Source organism: Notamacropus eugenii, chromosome 6 (genome assembly GCF_028372415.1).
Source record: "Notamacropus eugenii isolate mMacEug1 chromosome 6, mMacEug1.pri_v2, whole genome shotgun sequence".
Classification (NCBI taxonomy): Eukaryota; Metazoa; Chordata; class Mammalia; order Diprotodontia; family Macropodidae; genus Notamacropus; species Notamacropus eugenii.
In genome coordinates, this window is record NC_092877.1 from 370,112,557 (window position 1) to 370,133,570 (window position 21,014).

Consider the following 21,014-nt stretch of genomic DNA (forward strand, 5'->3'; position numbering starts at 1 on the left):
TTTTGAGATCTGAAAAGAATAAAAGTTGAAAGTTGTTCTCTGCAAGTCCTTTGAGGCATCTGCGTGGCAGAATGTGAATATCGGGCAGACAGAGGGCTGCTGTGTTGGTGCTGACTTTGTATTGTCAATGCCTGCCACAGTGCCCTTGAACTTCAGATACCTACAATAGTGGATGTCTAATATACAGAATTAATCTCTTCCTGTACAATATTAGCTGATGATAATACCATGTGAAATACCATTGTTCCAGCACTGAGATGGCAAAAGGTCCTCTCATCCACTCAGATGTTCCCTCCAATGATACTCAGTATAACCCACACATGTCCACCTATTCCCAGTGTCAGGCACATAATAGGTATCTACTAGTGCCTCATAATAGTGTCTAGCACAGTGTCCGGTAGACAGGAGGTGCTTCTTAAATGTTTATTAACTCTCTCGGAAATCTCTTGCCTATGTCCTTCCAGAGAGATAGTAGAAAAGATAGGGCCCTCCTTGCTTTTTTTCTTGACATGAGAGTACCAATGGATCACATGGGCTATTTTTGTCATTTATGCCTTGCCCTTACCACAGAACCAGCTCATCTTCATTTTTCTTCCATCATGCATTATTTTTAATGACATCCTTTTTTCACACATTTGTTTTTTTCAGTTCCCTTTTTGTTTTAAAATTATGTGTTACAGCCTTTTCAGATCTATAATACACTTCTCCTTTGCCCTTTGGATAAGCCTCAATTTTAATTCTTTGGAGACTTTGGAGTATTTTCAGCTATAGGACAGAAAAAAAATTGGTTCTTTGTTTTAAAATATGTCTGTTTCAAGGAGAATTTTGTGGTCAAATGTTACAATTTTCCAAAGACTGTCCAAAAAAAAGATGAAGAGACTTCAGGTGTACCCACTAACCATTACTTACAACCCTTAGAGGCTCATAGATTTTAGGGAAAGTATAGGAGTACAAAGAAATTTGGTTGGTGAGATTGAAAGGATACTGGATTTGGAGTAAAGAGACTTGAATTAGATCTGGTTGAGAATCCCAGACTAGCCATTCACTAGCATGTGACATTGGACAGGTTATCCAATATCTGTCTATGAGCCTCAGATGCTGCACTTATCATATGGTTATCATGATCCTTTCACTACCTGAATCACACAATTAGCAATGGGACAATAGATTTATGTCTACAAGGGGCTTTAAAGAGCATTTAATCCAGGAGTCAGCAAACTACAGCAGATTTGGTTTCCATTTGTTTCTGTATGCCTGTGAACAAAGAATATTTTTTGCATTTTTAAAGTAAATATTTTTTTTTAATGTAAAAATAATTCTTAGTTTGTGGATACAAAAACAGATGGTGGGTTAGATTTGGCACTCAGGTGTAGATTGCTAACTCCCAAGAATTCTCCTAGATCACTCATGCACCGCTCTTGTTCATGGTTTACTGATTAGTACATTATCCACAATCTCAAGATCCTTCAAATCCTATACATGTTGTGGTGCCTTCTCAGGGTGTTCTGTTGGTTAGGTCCCCACAGACCCTTGTAATATTATTGTCATGATGCAGTGAGTCTTGTGTTGCTTGATGTTTCTGGAATGGAATTAATCCAACGATGAGAACACTAGGGATTCACTAGCATCAATGTTTTTCCATGTTTCAATGATTTATCCATCAGTAAAGATAGACTGAAATTGTCCTATCTTCACTGGATTTCTTTATCTCCTGTAGAACCAATGGCATGAATTATAGAGAGTAGAATTTTACTATCTGATAGCCTTATTGGCCCATTTATGGGTCCAATTGGTGAGCTGGAAGAAACTGTTTAGCATCTCCCCAGCGGGGCTAGCTAGTGGCAGATGGACCTGACTCCCTGAAGGAGTTTTGGGTCACACATAGTCTTACTATTTTCTTAAAACTGTTGGTGAGAAGGAAAATTAAAAAAAATACGTGATATCTTTATTATATGTTTAAAAGGAATATCAAGTTTTATATAATAGAGTTGCTATTTCCTGTGCAATCATGTTTTCTTTTATTATACTAGGTTATGGGAATGCTTGTTTTATTCCATAAATTAAAAAATAAAATAAAATAAAAATTGTTGATGACATGGACTCACTCAATCTTGTGAACTTTCATTGAAACCCTCAGAAGGCTTCCATTTCATACAGACATGCAGTCATTTAAGAGGGTTGAAATTGGAGGAAGAACTAGGAAATGACACTCACAAGATGCGACACTTCATTTGGAAAGCCTCCCCTTGCTTGCTGGTACTTGAACTTCCTTTCAAAGGTGGAGCACTTAAAAGGACACTGGTCTTGGAGACTGGAACACCTGAGTTCAAATCTGACCTCAGTCACTTCTTAGCTGTGTGACCTTGTACAAATCACTTCACCCTGTTTATCTCAGTTTCCTCATCTGTAAAGTGAGCTGGAGAAGGAAGTGGCAAACCACTCTAGTATCTTTATGGCCCAAATGGGGTCAAAAAGAGTCAGACATGACTGAAGCAACTGAACAACAAGCAGTGTTCAGCCCACAAGTCAATGGAAAATCTAAATATTCTTTGTGGGCATCACCTTCTATGGCCTTTGGAGAAGTTTCACTTATGGAAGGCCCTCCCCACAGGACACCAACCCCCAGATCTGTTCTAAGCCCACTACTGCTGCCACCTCAGTTTCCTCTGCCTCTCATGGCGGCTTGCTCTGTCCACTCTGAGCCTCTGCCAGAACTCCCAGCCTTTCTGGGACTTCAGTAACGGCTTGTTATGCAGCTGGTATTTCCTGTTTTTATTTTTGCACGGGCCGCTTATTTCTTGTAGCAGATCTTTTCTTTCCTGATTGACCCAAAATGGGTGCAGATGTTACAAGCATCTGCAAACAGCTATTGAATATTACTTTTGCCATGAAGTAAAGCCCAACATAAGCAGTTTCACACAGTGGGGAGGGAAGAAAGGTCAAACCCATGTGAGAATTTCCCACTTCTTCACGGTCTTACAATACTTAGGATCAGTTGCCAGTGATAATAGAAGCCGGGAGCAGGGGTGGGGGGTGGGGGTGGGAGAGAAATGGGGAAGGGAGAGGACACTGGGAGGTAAGCCACATGTTTGCTTAGTCTCCAGGGTTGGTCCAGCGTGCTGCTGGACGTGGGAGCTTGTAAAACCCAGAGGTGTAAAATAGAGTTTACTTTTCCAACTCTGTGTGAAAAGGCACCTGGGGCTGCAGGACCCTCCCCTAAAAATCCAGATGTAGACTTTGCATCAGTTCCAATGTAAACAATCTTCCCCCCCAACCCCCAAGCATTGGTTTTCAAGACTGCATTTCTTTTTTGGTTGTTTCTCTTATCCTCTGGCAGGTAGTATGGTCTAGTAAAAAACTATTAATCTGGAAGCTAAAAAAAACAACCCCCCCAAACATCACCCTCCCACCTCCAGTTCTGCCGGGCTTACAGAGTGACCTTTGCAAGTCCTCAATTGCTGAAACACAAGGCTAAAGCTATCTACACTCTGCTTTGTGTGCTGGGTTATTAATGCTCATAAATCCCCTTCCAACCTTCAGAGAAAGATACTAAAAAGGAGGTCCATCCTGATGATGGTTAACAGCATGGTGGTGTATCTGTCAAAGCCATGCTCCCACATCAGCTTTCCAAGATGATCCTTTTATTCTTTGCCCCACATCCACAAGGAAAATATGCCGGCTTCTACATCAAATCTTACCCCTGCTTGCCCTCAGGATCCAGTCAGTCACTCAAGTGGAATTTATAAGGTTGATCAGAATTATTGTCAGTATCTCCATCAGTACAAATTGTGGATGTGTCTGTATTTATACCATAGTTCCCTCTCACATCTACATATGGACCTGATTAAAATAAGACCAAAAGACAGGCAATGGTCATCGCTGTGTTACTGTCAGCTTTCTGGCTTGCTATAGCATTTGCTTGTTTTTTTAGAATAGTAAGAGGTGGAAGGGAGGACTTAGTTAATGACTGTGGGTGCCTGAAAAAGTTAATTGATCCCCATAAAAGCTCTTTACTTGTTTCTTAGGAACAGATCCTAGAGAGGACCAGACCTGAACCCGCACAAGGTTGCCTGGATGTCATGAACAATGCCTATATGGCCATAATTATCCAGAAATGATTTGTTTTTTTAAAAGTTATTTCTCAGGGATGCTCCAAGCTTGAATATGGGCACTAAAAATATAGTGGCAACCCTTTGCTCTAAAGGATGTCACGTTCAAAGTTGAAGGTTTGTTTGGTTTGGCTGGTGCAAGGGTCAAATCCATGTTGCAAGAAGGAAAACAGATGATCTTTCTGAGATAGGTCGCAGATTTCCTTTGCCAGCTAAAAGGGGATGAGTCATTCTTGACTTCCTCCACCAGGACCAGAGTTGCATCAAAATTACTAATCCTCAGATGATCTGTCCCCTGATTATTTGGCATTCTTATCTCGTTTTTTCAGTTTTCTCATTATGCAACCTCCTTCTCTTGCCACTACAGGGGGACCAGGATCCTCTTTACCCAACCCTTTATGTAGCTTCTCAGTGTCTTGGAGAAACATATTGGCAAAGGGCATCTGGGCCTCCCGTCTTATCCAGGTTGGATAAATGAAACATAAATCCATAGCAACCAGGAGGGGAGGGATAGGAATATCTTTCCCCAGGACTTAGATCTTATTCCTCCTTAGTACATGCTTACATGTACTAAGTATATATGCTTAGCACAAAGACAGCATTGCTGGCCTTCACACACATGTCCTTCTGTCTCCTATCTCCATGTTTCTGTACAGGCTGTGTCCAGTGCCTCAGATACACACCATTCTCACCTCTGCTTCTTAGAAACCATGATTTTCTTCATAACGTAGTTTGAAACCCACTTCCTATGTGAAGCCTTCCATCATCTTCCTATTTGTGAGTACCTCCTCCCTAAATTATCTTGTATTTACTATCCATCCATCCATCCATCCATCCATTTATCTATCTATCTATCTCTCGTCTGTCATCTGTCTAGCAAACCGTCTCTCATCTGTCTATCTACTTTTCCATCTAACACACACTGTAGAGTATAAGCTCCTTTAGATACATGGCTTTAATTGATATCGAGCCATCCATAGACACTCACTGCTTTTGTGGATTGATTTATTCTCCAGTCTCTCATTCTTCTCTGAAGCCTCTCCATAAGTCACTAAAAACAGCCAGTCATTGTTATTGACATCATTCTCTGGGATCCCTATATGAAAAGGAAAATTTGGGCATGTACTTTGCAATTAGGTTCAGAGATATTGTTTCTTTCAAATGGAACATTGGCTAATTAAAAAAGGCAACCTTTAAAAACTTTTTATTGACTTCCAGTGCCAAGATGGCAGAGTGAGGAAGGAACCCTCTGAATCCCTCTCACATTCCCCTCCAAACAACTAGAAAAACCACCTCAGAATTGGTCTAGTAACAGAGAAACAGCTTACCAGTCCAATAGGACAGGTTTATCTCACTGGGGTAGAAGGGTAGTGAGGTCCAAGAGCAGCAGCAGCAGCCAGCCTCACATCAGAGGGCCTGCAGTAAGGTTATAAGTTTTGAGTAATTCACCAGCAAGACCCCACCCTCTTAAAAACCAATAACCCCCTAAGTAAGTGAGCAGCCTGTGTAGCTCAGCAAGGCCCCACCCCAACAACCCAGCCCCTAGCACAAGTCACTAGCAAGGCCTTGACCTGATTGCTGATCAGTAATGAAGCCCTGTCCCAGGGCTGGCCAACAGTGAGACCCTGCTCTTGGGGCCTACTAGTAGATAGACCCTGTTTCTATAGCAACCCAGCAGCAAGCCCCACTCCTGGGTCAGACCAGCAACAAGATACCTCCTCTAGGGACAGCCACCAGAAAGACTCTGTTACTATAATGACCCAGCAACAAAGCTTCACCCGTGGAGCAGGCCATCAGCTAACTTCTACACTCAGGGGAGGCCAATAAGGAGGTCCCCCAGTACAAGTCAGAAGGGAAGCCTACCATCCAGACAAAGCAAGCAGTAGAATTCAGAGCCCTTGCACAAAAAGCTTGGGAGACTGCAGGTTCATAAAAACACCACATCACAGAAAGGCAGAAAAATGAGCAAAAAACAAACAAGAAGCAAACACAAAAGAGCTTGACTATAGAAAGTTACTATGGTGATAGGGAGAATCAAGGTAAAAGCTCAGAAAAGAACAATAGTGTGAAAATGGCTCCCTGTGAAGCCTCAAAGAAAAATGTAATATGTTCTCAGGTCCAAAAAGAATTCCTGGAAGAGCTTAAAAAGGATTTTAAAAAGCAAATTAGAGAAGTAGAAGAAAAATTGGGAAAAGAAATGAAAGTAATATAAGAGAACCATGAGAAAGAGATAATAGTATGGGAAAATACATACAAAAATCACAGAGGAAAATAACTCCCTAAAAAATAGAATTGGTCAAATGGAAATATAAAAGCTCACTAAAGAAAATAATTCCTTAAAATTCCTTCTACACATACATTCTTATTAAACACATTTTCACATTAGTCATGTTGCATAGAAGAATTAAAACAAATACGAGAAACCATGAGAAAAAACAAAACATAACAAAATAGGAAATAGTCTGCTTCATCCTGAGTTCTGATTCTATAGTTCTTTCTCTGGATGTGAATGGTATTTTGCATCAAAAGTTCTTTGGAAATGTTTTAGGTCCTTGCATTGCTGTGAAGGGCTTTGAACTAGTGGAAACTAATGATCCTATCAGACATCAAAGTGCTATAAAAGAAAAAATCAAAAAAGGAAAACAAATAGAAAAAAATGTGAAACTTCTCATTGGAAAAACAACTGATGTAGAAAATAGATCTAGGAAAGATAATATGGAAATTTGTGAACTACCTGAAATCCATGATAAAAAAAAAAAACAACAAAACCCTGGACACCTTTCAAGAAATTATCATAGAAATTGAAAGAATCTAACCATCAACACCTGAAAGAGATCCCAAAATGAAAACACCCAGGAATATCACAGTCAAATTCCAGAGCTCCCAGATCAAGGAGAAAGTATTACAAGTAGTCAAAAAGAAACAATCCAGATATCATGGTGCTACAATTAAGATGGGACAGATTTGGCACCTTCCTCATTAAAGATTTGGAGGGCTTAGAATATGATTTACCTGAAAGCAAAGGAGTTAGGATTACAACCAAAATATACCTACTCAGAAAAACTGAATACAGTCTTTCAGGGAACGGATGGATATTTAATGAAATAGAAGATTTTCAGGGACTTTAAAAGACCAGAGGTGAATTAAAAAATTGTCTTCCTAATATAAGATTCAAGGGAAATATAAAATGGTAAAAAGAAACAAGAAAGAGGGAACATAAGAAATTCAATAAGGTTAATCATTTATATTGCTATATGAAAAGGTAATATTTATAACTCTTAACAATTTTATTACTATAAGAGCAATTAGAATGAGTATATGTAGACAGAGGATGTGACTTTATGGTGACTTTAATAACCCCCAAAATAGAATAAAGGGGTGAGAAAGAAAATTATGCTGGAAGAAGAAAAGGAAGGAATTGAATGGGAATAAATTATGTCACATAAAAAAGCTATTACAATGGAGGGGAAGATGGGTGGTGGTGGTAGGCAAAGTTTAAACCTTACTCTCATCAAAATGGCTCGAAGAGGAAATAACAAACACATTCAGTTGGATATAGAAATGTATCTTACCCTATAAGGAATTAGAAAAGGATAGGATTAATAGAAGGAAGGGGGACTGATAAAAGTTTGCATATGTTGGGGAAGTTGGTGATCAGAAGTAAAACACTTGTGAGGAGAGAAAGGGTGGAAATAAGGCAGAGAAGAGGATAAACAAGCAAAAAAAAAATAGCGTGGAAGGAATACATGGTTAGTTATCATAACTATAAATGTGAATGGGATGAACTCACCCATATAATGGAAACAAAACAGCATAATGGATTTAAAACCAGAATCCTAAAATATGCTGTCTACAAGAAACACATTTGAAGCAGAAAGATACACACAGAGTAAAGGTAAAGGTCTGGAGCAGAATCTATTATGCTTCAGCTGAAACAAAGAAAGGAGGGGTAGCAATGATCATCTCAGACAATGCAAAAGCAAAAATAGATCTAATTAGAAGAGATAAAGAATATCAATAGGAAACATATATGCACCAAATAGTATAGCATCTAAATTTTTGAAAGAGAAGTTGAGTGAATTACAGGAGGACATAGATAATAAAACTATACTAGCCAACTTTCCCCTCTCAGAATTAGATAAACTTAACCAAAAAATAAACAAAAAAGAAGTTAAGAGGCAAATAAAATTCTGGAAAAGTTTAATGTGATAGCTCTCTGGAGAAAACTGAATGGAAATAGAAAGGAATATAGCTTTTTATCAGCAGTACATGGCATCTACACAAAAACTCACCATATATTAGGACATAAAAACCTCACAGCCCAATGCAGAAAAGCAGGAATAGTAACTACATCATTTTCAGATCATAATGGAATAAAAAATATATTCAGTAATGGACAACGGAAAGACAAATTCAAAATTAATTCAAAATTAAGTAACCTATTTCTAAGCAAACCAAGTGTGTCAAAGAACAAATCATAGAAACAACTGACAATTTAATTAAAGAAAATGACAGCAATGAGACAACATAACAAAATTTATGGGATGCATCCAAAGCAGTATTTAGGGGAAAATTTATGTCTCTAATTACTTACATTGATAAAATAGAGAAAAAGCAGATAAATGAATTGGGCATGAAACTTAAAAAAACAAAACAAAACTAGAAAAAGAACAAATTAAAAATCCTTAATTAAATGCCAAATTGGAAATTCTGAAAAATCAAAGGAGAGATTAATAAAATCAAAAGTAATAAAGCCATTGAACTAATAAATAAAACCAGAAGCTAGTTTTATGGGAAAAACACACAATGAAATACATGACATTGATTAATATGGTTTAAAAAGGAAAGAAGAAAACCAAGTTACTAGTATCAGAACTGAAAGGGATGAATTCAACATCAATGAAGGGGAAATTAAGAGTATTAAGAGCTATTTTACCGAATTACATGCCAATAAATTTGAATGTAAATGCAAATGAAATGGAAGAACATATATATATGCACACACACACAAAAATATATATTACCCAGATTTATAGAAGAAATAAAATACCTAAATAATGCAATCTTAGAAAAAGAAATTGAACAAGCCATCAGTGAATATCCTAAGAAAAAATCTCCAAGACTAGATGAACTCATAAGCAAATTCTGCCAAATATTTAAAGAACAATTAATTCCAATGCTATATAAACTCTTTGGAAAAATAGGCAAAGGAGTCCTAGCAAATTCCTTTTATGACATGAATATGATGTTGCTATCCAAACCTGGAAGAGCCAAAACAGAAAGAAAATTATGGACAACTTTCCCTAATGAATGTTGATACAAAAATTTTAAATAAAACACTAGCAAAGAGATTACAGCAATATATTACAAGGATGATCTGGTGAGATTTATACTAGGAATTTAGGGCTGGTTCAATATTAGGAAAGGTATCAGCATAACTAACCATATCAATAATAAGATCAACAGAAATATTATGATTGTTTCAAAGGATGAAGACAAAGCCTTTGACAAAATACAGTACCCATTCCTATTAAAAACACTATAGAACTGCTGGGGATGGAAGCTCAATTCCATGTGGACAGTCTCGGGCGGGTAAAGGTGGGAACTTCTAAATCTTAGAGTTCTCACGAGGCCCCCCATAAACACCAGGGAATCGAGGAGTGAGACCGAGCAATCTCGTGTATTTCCGCCTCTTCCCGTGAGAAACATGATGGGAGAGAGCTCTCCCCGCCCTCGAGATTGTCCCGGATCTGGGCACACCTATTGTTATCTAACAGGCACGGTATTCAGGTGCAAACTATGCGGCTGGAGAGCTTAATTAGGATCAGGAAAGCCTGAAAGCGCTCTTAGCTCGGGAGGGGCCCTGACCGACAGAAGGCCTCTCCTCCCTTTCCCTCTCTTCGCTCTTCCCTCCCCCTCTCTCCCCACTTACACTTCTGCTTCCAATCTCTTAATATAAGATCTTTGCCTCCTTGGGAGATTCCTCGCTCCCTCCTAAGGAAGAATTCTCCCTGCACTTGTAACCAGAACCCTGAATAAAAGCTTAACCCTTGTTCGACTCTGGAAGGTCTCTTCTCTCATACGACTATCCGGTTTGGCCAGCCGAAGACCTGCGAGAGGTAAGGTAAGAAGACTCGGGTAGCCCTCAGGCCTCTAGGCCTGTCATAGAACAATAGGACCTTACCTTAAAATAAGTAATATTTATCAAAAGCCATCTGCAAGCATTATTTGTAATGGGAACAAGCTAGAAGCCTTTCCTGTACGATGAGGGGTGAAACAAGGATGTGTATTATCACCTCTATTATTTAATACTGTTTTAGAAACATTATAGCAATAAGAAAAGAAAAATAAAGGAACTGGAATAGGCAATGAGGAAACAAAACTATTGCTTTCTGCAGAGGATATGCAATTATACTTAGAAAATCCTGCAGAAAAAACTAAAAAACTGCTTGAAAATATTAACTGTAGCAACGTTGCAGGATACAAAATAAACTCACATAAATCATTAGCATTTCTATATATTACCAACAAAGTCCAGGAGTAAGAGATAGAAAAGAGAAATGACATTCAAAATAACTTCAGACACCATAAAATACTTGGGGTTCTATCTGCCAAGACTGACCCAAGAACTATATGAACATAACTATAAAATGCTTTTCACACAAATAAAGTCAGATCTAAACAATTGGAAAAATATTAATTGCTCATGGGTGGGCTGAGTCAGTATAATAAGAATGATAATTTTACTTAATCTATTTATTCAGTGCCATACCAATCAAACTACCAAAAATCATTTTATAGACCTAGAAAAAATAATAGCAAAATCCATCTGGAAGAACAAAAGCTCAAGGATATCAAGGGAATCAATGAAAAAAATAGGAAAGTAGGTGGTTTAGTCATACCAGATCTCAAACTATATTTTAAAGTGGCAATTATCAAAGCAATCTGGTACTGGGGCTAAGAAACAGAGTGATGGATAAGTGTAATATACTAGGTACAAATTACATTATAGTAAATATCCATAGTAATCTGATAAACCCAAAGATCCAAGCTTTTGGAATAAAAATTCATTATTTGGCAAAAACTGTTGGGAAGATTGGAACAAAAAATATAGCAGAAACTAAGTATATACCAACATCTCACACTGTATACCAAGATAAGGCAAAAATGGGAACATGATTTGCAAATAAGAAGTGATACCATAAACAAATTAAGTAAGCTTGGTATAGTTTATCTGTCATTTATGAAGAAGGGAAAAATTTACCACCAAAAGAAGATACAGAGAACATTACAAAATGTAAAGAAGATAATTTTAATTACATAAAATTAAAAACGTTTTGCACAAAAAACCCAACGCAACCATAATTATAAAAAAAGTAGAAAAACAGGAATATTTTGCAACAATTATCTCTGATAAAGGCCTCATTTCTCAAATATATAGAGAACAGAGTCAAATTTGTGATAGCAGGAGCCATTTCTAAATTGTTAAATGCTCAAAGGATATGAACAAGCAGTTTTCAGACAAATAAAAGCTATCCATAGTCATATGAAAAAATGCTCTAAATCACTATTGATCAGAGAAATGCAAATTAAAACAACTACTACTTCACACCTATCAGAGTGGTTAATATTAAAAAAAAAGAAATTGTTGGATGTTGGAGGAGATGTGGGAAAACTAGGACACCAGCTAACTCTTGGTGGAGTTGTGAACTTATCCAACCATTATGGTGACCAATTTCGAGCTATGCTCAAAGGACCATAAAACTGTGTATCCTCTTTGATCCAGCAATACATTGCTAGGTTTATATCCCAAGGACATCCAAAAAAGGGGAAAAGACCTATTTACATAAAAAGATTTATAGCGGCTCTTTTTGTGGTGGCTAAGAACTGGAAATCAAAGGAATGCCCATCAGTTGGGGAATGGCTAAACAAGTTGTAGCATATGATTGTACCAGTATATTATTGTGCTATAAGAAAAGACAAGCAGGATGATTTCAGAAAAAAAAAAAAAACCTGGAAAGACTTAGGTGAATTGATATGTAGTAAAGTGAACAAAACCAGGAAAATGTTGTACATAGTAAAAGCAATGTTGTTTGATGAAGAATTGTGAATGACTTTGCTATTCTCAGCAATACAATGATCCAAGACAGTCCCAAAGGACTCATGATGAAGTATGCTATCGGCCGTCAGAGAAAGAACTGATACTGATTGAATACAGACTGAAACATGCTATTTTTCACTTCATTTTTTCCTTTTGAGTCTTCCTGCACAAAATGATTAATAGGGATTTTTTTACATAATTCCCCATGTATAATCTATATCTCATTTCTTACCATTTCAGGGAAGGGGGTGGGGAGGGAGGGATAGAATTTGAAACTCAGAACTTTAAATAAAAATGTTAAAAAATTGGAAAAAAAATCCTTCTTTATGAAATAATTTTTTAATTATACAATCAATTTATCCAAACAATATTTGTGTAATCTATTCTTTTTAAGATAAAATAATGCTGTTTCATTAGTTCTGACCACTGACCATAAATTGCTACTTTGCTTATGGAGAATCTGATATTTCAAAGTAGAATATCTCTACTGTGTATTAGAAAGAGCAACAAAAAAACCCCAAACCCAACAATGGTGTTATATTCAGTTACCTGAAAATGAAACACAGTGCTGTTAAAAGAGTACTAATGCTTGCTCAGTTGTGAAAATGACTTTGGGGGCACAGAGGGTGACTGTTGACCTTGGCAAAGAGCCAGAGAGTCAGAGATCGACCCCAAGAGCAACAGCACTCCAGTGCAGCTTTCTTTCCCTTAAAACCTTATAAAATATGACAGTTGTTGCTAGGAATTCCTTCAGGAATAATGCCTGTGGTTTCATGTGGAAGTTTCATTGCAAAGAATCAGGGCCATCCATCATAAAAACAGGGTTCAGTTTAGCCAGATGCCAGATGAATTAGCAACTGTTATGCAGCGTGCACATTCATCAACACTGACGATCGCTCAAATGAAATCAGAAGGATATTTGTCTGGGAAACACTGGTGGGCACTGAGAATATTTTAAAAATCCCCCCAGGCAATGATCTGATTTACTTACTTAGTGGTATCCAAAATAGAGATAGAAAAAAGACAAGAGACTTGCTTCCGTGAATATTCAAGACAATATATAATGTGTTTCATGGTTCCATAAATTTGGATGATAAAGACAAAGGGGCCAAGCTAAGGAAATGGTTTTTTTTTTCCTTTTCCCTGCTTGGCCCTATGGTAATTAATGTTTTGAATATGATTGAGTTTCCTTTGTGATAACTTAGTTCTCTCACTTTGTTTCGTGGAAAGCTCAATCAAACTAATAGTTAACCCTCTGTTTGCATGGGGAGCTAAGCCTAAATGAAGCATACAAAAACATAGTTACACTTTACAAGACAAATACAAAAATGATAAAAAAAACTATCAAGTCAGAAAGCAAGGAGTTTAAACATTTCTATTTTTTATTTTACCGCTGGGGAAACTGAGGCTCAGAGAGGCTAGCCCATGCTCACAAATCTAGTAAATGTGGACGCTAATATTTGAACCCTGCTTTTCTGACTCTAAGTCAGCAATTTTTTTTTTTTTTTTTAAAGTACCATCACTGCTGGAATAAAGAAGACTGGGGTAACATCCCACTTTTGAAACTTATTAACTGTGTGACCTTAGTCAAGTCAATCTCCTTGAGCGTTAGTTCCTCAAAATTGTAAAATATGAAGGTTGAGCCAGATTTCTTTTGAAGTCTCATCCATCTCTTGATGTATGAATCCTATGAACATGCATGATGGATGGGGAAAAATGCACAGATTCACCAAATCTCTTCACCTTGTCAAATTACAGTGTGTTTCCTCACTTGTAAAATGTAGGCTGAAGTAGACGATCTCCAGTGCCGATCTTTTATGAACAAGAAACATTTTAAACAGAGCTTGCCAAAGGCACTCTCTGAATGGGAACAGATTCTAATCCATCTGTGTTTTAGTGGCTGAGCCCTAGGCAGTTGTTTAAGCAGACAGAAGATAGCTAACTTGCTTAGAGCTATTATAATTGTCAGAGAGGGGACCTGAATCTAGGTCTTCTTGACTTCATGTCAACATAATATTCTCTAGGATCATCTAGTCGTGGGTTCAAGGATCAGAAGGACTTTAGGGTCCATCTATTCCATCTTCTTACTTTTGGAGATGAGGAAACTGAATCCTTGAGGGCTTCAGGGATTTGTCCATGGTCATAACTAGCAATTATCAGAGGGGATATTTGAACCCAGAATTTTTCAGATGCCAAGCCTCACACATACTCCATGATACCATCTTGCCCTTTCCTGTCCATTCCTATTGGATAACTATCAAGGCAAAGCAGAGCTTTCTATAATGGTTGGATGGGAGATAAAGGAGATGACTGAACTATTTGGGAATTTAAGCAAGTCAGACCCTGAAGCAATACTTCCTCTGACTTCTGTAATTCATGGGTAGACAGTCTTGTACTACATGAGCAACTCTTTATGAGGCTGGCAGTGAAGAGAATGAAGTTCTCAGCAATATTAATGACAGCTGACAATTATTAGGTATTTTCAAATTTACAAAGCACTCTGCACAGGTGTCCATATAAGGGCTGAGGAACAATTCCTACTAACACTGATGAGTCTTGGATTCTGGAAACAAAGTTACCTATAACCCTAAAGATTTGGGTGTACCCCTAAGGGTACTATTGAGGACTGATACTCAACTCTCAGCCCAAGCCGCTACCTGTGTACTTCACCCAAGATAAGCAGATGAGTCCATTTAGCTATCCAGCCTCATGTAGCTTTTAGAAAAGGGTATTTGCTAAAGTGGTAAGGTGAGAATTGTTAGTTAGTTGTTTTCAGTTGTGTCTGACTCTTTGTGACCGCTTTTGGGGTTCTCTTGGCAAAGATACTGGAGTAATTTCCTATTTCCTTCTCAGACTCATTTTATGGATGAGGAAGCTGAGGCAAACAGGGTTAAGTGACTTGCCCAGGGTCACACAGCTAGTAAGTGCTGGATTTGAACTCAGGTCCTCCTGACTCCAAGCCTGGCTGTCTATGTGGCCACCTAGCTGCCCTGGGTGATAGTAGTTGATACAGATCATTCCCCCAGGCTTGAAATGTCTCTTCCACAAGTATATTCTAAGTCAAAAGGAAAATGGACTCATTTAGAGAACAAAAACGCAAGAAGGCTAGCAGCTATTTCTGGCTGCTGGAAGTTCTTTCTTCTCATTTGTGAGATGCTCAGGAAATGACCCTTTAGCATGATGATTCTGCTTCTGGCCTGTCCTTGCTCCTGATGCAGACCCTGCTGCCAGCTACTGTGGTCCTGGGATAGCAGGGGAGGGGAGGCTAATGTTAGGACACTGAAGTGGTGATGGGAAGCCCCAAATCCTCTGTATTTTTTAAAGACTGCAAAGTTCTCCTCCTGCCAAAGTGGGTGGTATGGATGGAAACCGAAGGCCGTACTCAAGGCTTCTCTTCCTCCTCCTCTTCTTTCTATGTTTCCTCCTTTATGATTCCTTCTCAGGAAGTTTAGCTGGAATTCTATACTTGTTCCAATTTCTGGAATGACCCCACTTCTAGCTAATACTTAATAATTTATCACTGACTCCTTGGGTGTGTCCAAATTTCCTTAGCCTATCTAGAAATGATTCTTGTGCTCTATGACTCCAACTCAAAGAACTTAATCTAAAGCCTTTGGTTGATTTGGATCTCATGTCACTAACTTAATGAGGCAACCACCTCATGCATACACACATGATTTTGTTTGAACCTCACGCTAACCTTGCAACAGGTATTATTATAGCTGTTTCGCAAATGAGGAAACTGGGGCTTGAGAGGTTTACGACTAGAGCTATCTCATCACAAAGCTTGTCAAAGACTGACTGAAGGAAGCCGGAGACAATACAGATTCCTCTATAGTAACTGGGAGGCTAGAAGAGGGACAGGCATTCTATAGATTACAACCAGGCAAGCCTTAGGGCTCCTTGTCAGGGGAGTTAGGGTTTTCTGGAATGGATCAGTCTTGGCCTGAGTCTTATGACCTCTATCCCTCAAGGAATCCTGGGATAAAAAAAGTGTGATAGGATCTCTCTGGCTGGCGTGTGTGTGTGTGTGTGTGTGTGTGTGTGTGTCTGTCTGTGTCTGTGTGTCTATGGTTTTTTCCACTGGTAAAGTGCCTTGCAGTGTCTGGAACATTGTGGGGCTTATCAATGTTTGTTGTCTGATTGGTTGCTGCCCGTCAGCTCCTCTGCTTGGCTTCAACTCCATGGGACATCATACTCTTGCTTGAGGTACCCTAGTATCTCCTTCCACGTGTAAGCTTCCTTTTGTCTATTTTCTTTCCCATTACATTGTAACCTCCTTGAAGGCAGGGGTGTCTTTCTTTTTTTGTATTTGTATAGCGCTTTGCAGTGATTGACACATAGTAGGCACTTCCTAAATGTTTTGAACTGAATTATCTTTTAAGACTATTGTCCACGTCTTTACATAGATTTACACAACTTTGTGGAATGCTTTCACTAAGCTTTTTAATATATTTTCAGCTACCCATGCAACACTCTGACTAAGAACCACATTAGATTTACTTTTACAGCTGACATTACCACTAGGTGAGAAGATTTCCAGGATCATGAGAAAGGGAACTCATTCCTATGTGACCTATTACCTCCTGACCATGAAGATCCAATCAAACCAAACCAAAGAAACTCCCATGTCTATGATTCTTACACCTTTAAGAGAGAGAATTTTTTAAATTTCAAAATTCAGGCAGAAATGCAAATACATAGGAAAGGAAACATACACTTAGAATACAGGGTATCTGCTGATGGCTCAAGGACAGGTGCCCACTCATAATTTTGCTTTCGGTTGGGTGGGATTTCTGCTTGAAATTTATAATTGTATCTGGCCACTTAAAAGCTGTGATCAGATTTATTTGTATATTTAGAGTCATGTAGTCCATTATCCTCATTTTACAGATGAGGAAATGATAATCTGTGAAATTCATACGCCATAATTTGTTCAGCAATTTAACAACTAATAGGCACCTATTTTGTTTCCAATGTTTTTCCCACTAGCGTAAAATGTGGCAGTATGAATATTTTGGTGTCTCTGTGTCCTTTCTTTTTGTCTTTGATTTCCTTGAGTTATTTGCTTAGACATGAGACGACTATGTCAGAGGGTATGAGGTTGAATAATTTTACATTTAGGTCACATGTGCGTTTGGAGCTCTTTGTAAATATGGCATAAAACAATGATCTTAGTCCACTTTCTGAGGTCTTTAGAGGTTTTATCAGATCACAAGCTCAATGAGAAACAATAATGTGATGGTGGAAAAGAGTGAGTACGACCTTAGGCTTCCTCAAGACTATTGTGTATTGTGTATGATTCCGGGCACCAGATTTTCAAAGAAAATTGATAAGCAGGAAAGTGCCCAGAGGTGGTCAACCAGCCTGGTGAATGGCTTTGAGTTCATTCCATACTGTCATCTGTGGAAGCTATTGTGCTGAATCAGCCTGGGGGCTGTTGTTGTTTAGTTGTTTCAGTTATATCCAACTCTTTATGACACCATTTTGGGGTTTTCTTGGGAAAGATACTGGAGTGGCTTGCCATTTCTTTCTCCAGCTCATTTTATAGATGAGGAAACTGAGGCAAACAGTGACTTGCCCAGAGTCACACAGCTGGTAAGTGCCTGAGGCCGAATTTGGACTCAAGAAGATGAATCTTTCTGCCTCCACTCTATCCACTGCATCACCTAGCTGCCCTCAGTCTGGAGGATTCCATTTTAAAACCTTGTTTTTAAACCTTGCAAATGTGGCAGCAAGCTCTCTATGTCCCCATGATACTGTAATGAGGGAGCAGCTGAGGCAACCCTAATCCCTTCTCCTATTTGATTACTTGAACCAATAGAGAGCTGAGGTGACATTAACCCCTTCTCCTCATTTGAAACATGGACCAAGATTGTCTTTCTCTTATATGGAAACTGCTTACTCCTATCTATAAAAAGCAGAACACAGATTAAATCCTAGCCAGTCTACCAATTACGCTGCTTGGTACATTAATAAATTCATTTTGTCTTGCTTCCTGAGTTTGCCTTAATTGATCATGGCTAGGTTTTTTTTTTTTAACAGAACCATTGAAATACCTAAAGTTGTTCAGCTTGGAAAAGACTTGGTGTTTGTGTATGTTATGTGTGGATGTGGGTGCCACAGATGGGATATGATTGATGTTTTCAACCATATGAAAGATTGTCGTACTTGTTTACCTTGTTGCCTAGCAGCAACCACATGCCCAGGGTTGAGTGACTGATAAACCCTAAGGATTAGACTTGGTGTATCTGACCCCAAAGGGCAGAAATAGTAACAGTGGGTGGAAATTTTAGCCTTCATAACAAAGCTTCCCCACAGTTTAATGGGCTACTTGAGTACAGTGGTTTTCCTCTTACTGGAAGTCTTTAAGCAAAGCCTGGGTGACCACTTGTTGAATATGTTCTAGAAGAAGCTGGCATTTGAAGTCCCTTCCCCTCCTAGGCTTGTTCTTGGAATCATATAATCATAAAATGCTGGAGCTATATGGGACCTTAGAGATCCTGTAATCCAACCCTTTTATTGGGATGAGAAAACCAAAATCTTTCTGTTGGTTTATCACATATAGGTCTATGAGGAGGGTGGCATGTGTGGGACTGAGTGAGATGATCGATATAGCTACTTGGTTGTGTCTCGGTGAGTCCAGGTTCTGGCTTTCTGTTTTGCAGTTTTGAAGAATTCAATTTTATCAGTTCACTAGGGAGTTAGAAGTTTCTGGGGAATTAATTTACTCTAGGGAGTCACTTTAGTGGTCACATGAGAATACTTTATAAATGAGAATACTACTCTATTAATTGATAATGTGGGAAATGCCTTGCCAGTGACTGATTGGTACACACCCCTATTTGCTGTCCCAATAGCATCTTTGTTAATATCAAGAAACAGGGAAATGGAATAAGTAATCAGACGTATGAACATAAGGGCAAAAGACATCTTGTGGGATGATAGTTCACCCAGGTTTCAAGAAGGAAGGAAAGAAGAAAGGGAGGAAAAAGGAAAAAAAAAGGAAGGAAGGAAAAGATGAATGCAAAAAGAAAGGAAGGAAGGAAAGAAAGAAAGAAGGATGAAAAAGAGGAAGAAAAGAAGGATTGAAAGAATAAGGGAAGGAAGGAAAGAAGGAAAAAAGGAAAAAAAGAACAAGGAAACAAGCATATGTTTCATGCTTTCTAGGCTCTGTGCTAAGCTCCAGGGATACAAATCCAAACAGAGGAGAATGACCCCTTTCCCTAAGGAATTTACATTTTAATTTAGGAAGACAACATCAAAAAGGGAGTTGAAAAGCAGGGGTGGTGATGGTGATGGGTCACATTGTCTTGTCAATATGCTAGTGTTTTAATTATTCTCTGTAGCAAATTAGAAAGCCTATTTTACTACACAACAGAGTTCCTTTGTCATCACTCTCGCCCTCCCTCTTCGTATTAATTGTTCCACCTTGGCTTCTGGAGCCCAAAGGAAAAAAAGAAAGAGAAAGCATCATCTTGAAGGTTAATTTTTTTAGCCCAATTTATTTGTTATAGTATCAGAGTGGAGAGATAATATAGTCTAATTCATGAAATCCATTCTCATTTTATAGATAGGGAAACCGAGACCTAGAGAGGAGGAAGTGACTTGTCACACAACTGGAATTAGCGGTGAACATTTCTAATTAAGTTCAAGGTGTTTCCCTCACCCTAACTAGTAAAGGACAAATGAGGCGCCCAAAGGGGAGGTACTTTCTCTCTAGGAGTACAGCAGCATTTCTATGGCAACCACAGTCACACCTGTCTTTGCTGATAATCTTCTCCTGGTCAAAGGCCCTTCCTTCCTAGCTTCCAAGGTAATCCCTCCCACGGTTTCATCCCTTTCCTAGAATAATCTCCTCCTACTCAGACATCTGTGGTCTCAAGAGGTGAAGTGTCCTCTCTCCTGGTACCCTCCATTCCCAATCAGAACTTTATTGGACCCAGGTGAAAATATTCCAAACAATGGTTCTGACAGCAACTACATGAGCAACACACATACACACCCAAGCTTATAGATGTATACAAATATAAATATACAGACATTTATGATACAACTACTACTATTTCTATTATTATTTCTCTTTAAAAGATGAGAAAACAAAGACTCAGAAGAGTTGACTAGATACTCTTGGTCACGTGTTCCAACCAAGATCGAAACTCCTCTCCCCTCTCTCCACCTCTACTGGGGTTCCCACTCTGCCATACATCCTCCATAGTCTGACCCCAGTAGTGACTCTTCTCCCCCACTGTCTTGAGAAAGTGGATCCAGAAGTATTTAACACCTGACCCTCTCCCTCTCAGACCCATTCCTTTTTCCTTTCCTCTTCCACATCCTGGACCAGGGATTATTATATTTCCACCCTTCTCTTCTTTGCAGAGATAGATTGTACCTTCCATAGTTGTGGGCAATAACATTTTTTTTATTTGATTATTTGTTTGAGGAACAGGATCCACATCTATCTGGGAGATTTCCCAAAAGACATCTTAAATGACAATCTTACATTTCCAGAGCTAAGAGGGGAGAGACGCCTTCCTTTCAGGGATGTTATTGGCTTCTTGAGCTCTGTTCAGGTGATTTCCTCCTTTCTCCTGCTCTCCTCGTTTGTGCTGAGTGACTTCTTGATTCAGGTCTATCAGTTATAATATTACTTGGTCACGATCACTTTCATTCACATGGGCCTCGGTTTTCCCATCTGTAACAGGAGGGGGTTGGATTACATGGCCTCCAAGGTCTGGATCTAAATCTCTCATCCCTGTAGAACTTCATGTTGGTTGTAATAATGGTTGTAAAAGTATTTTCCT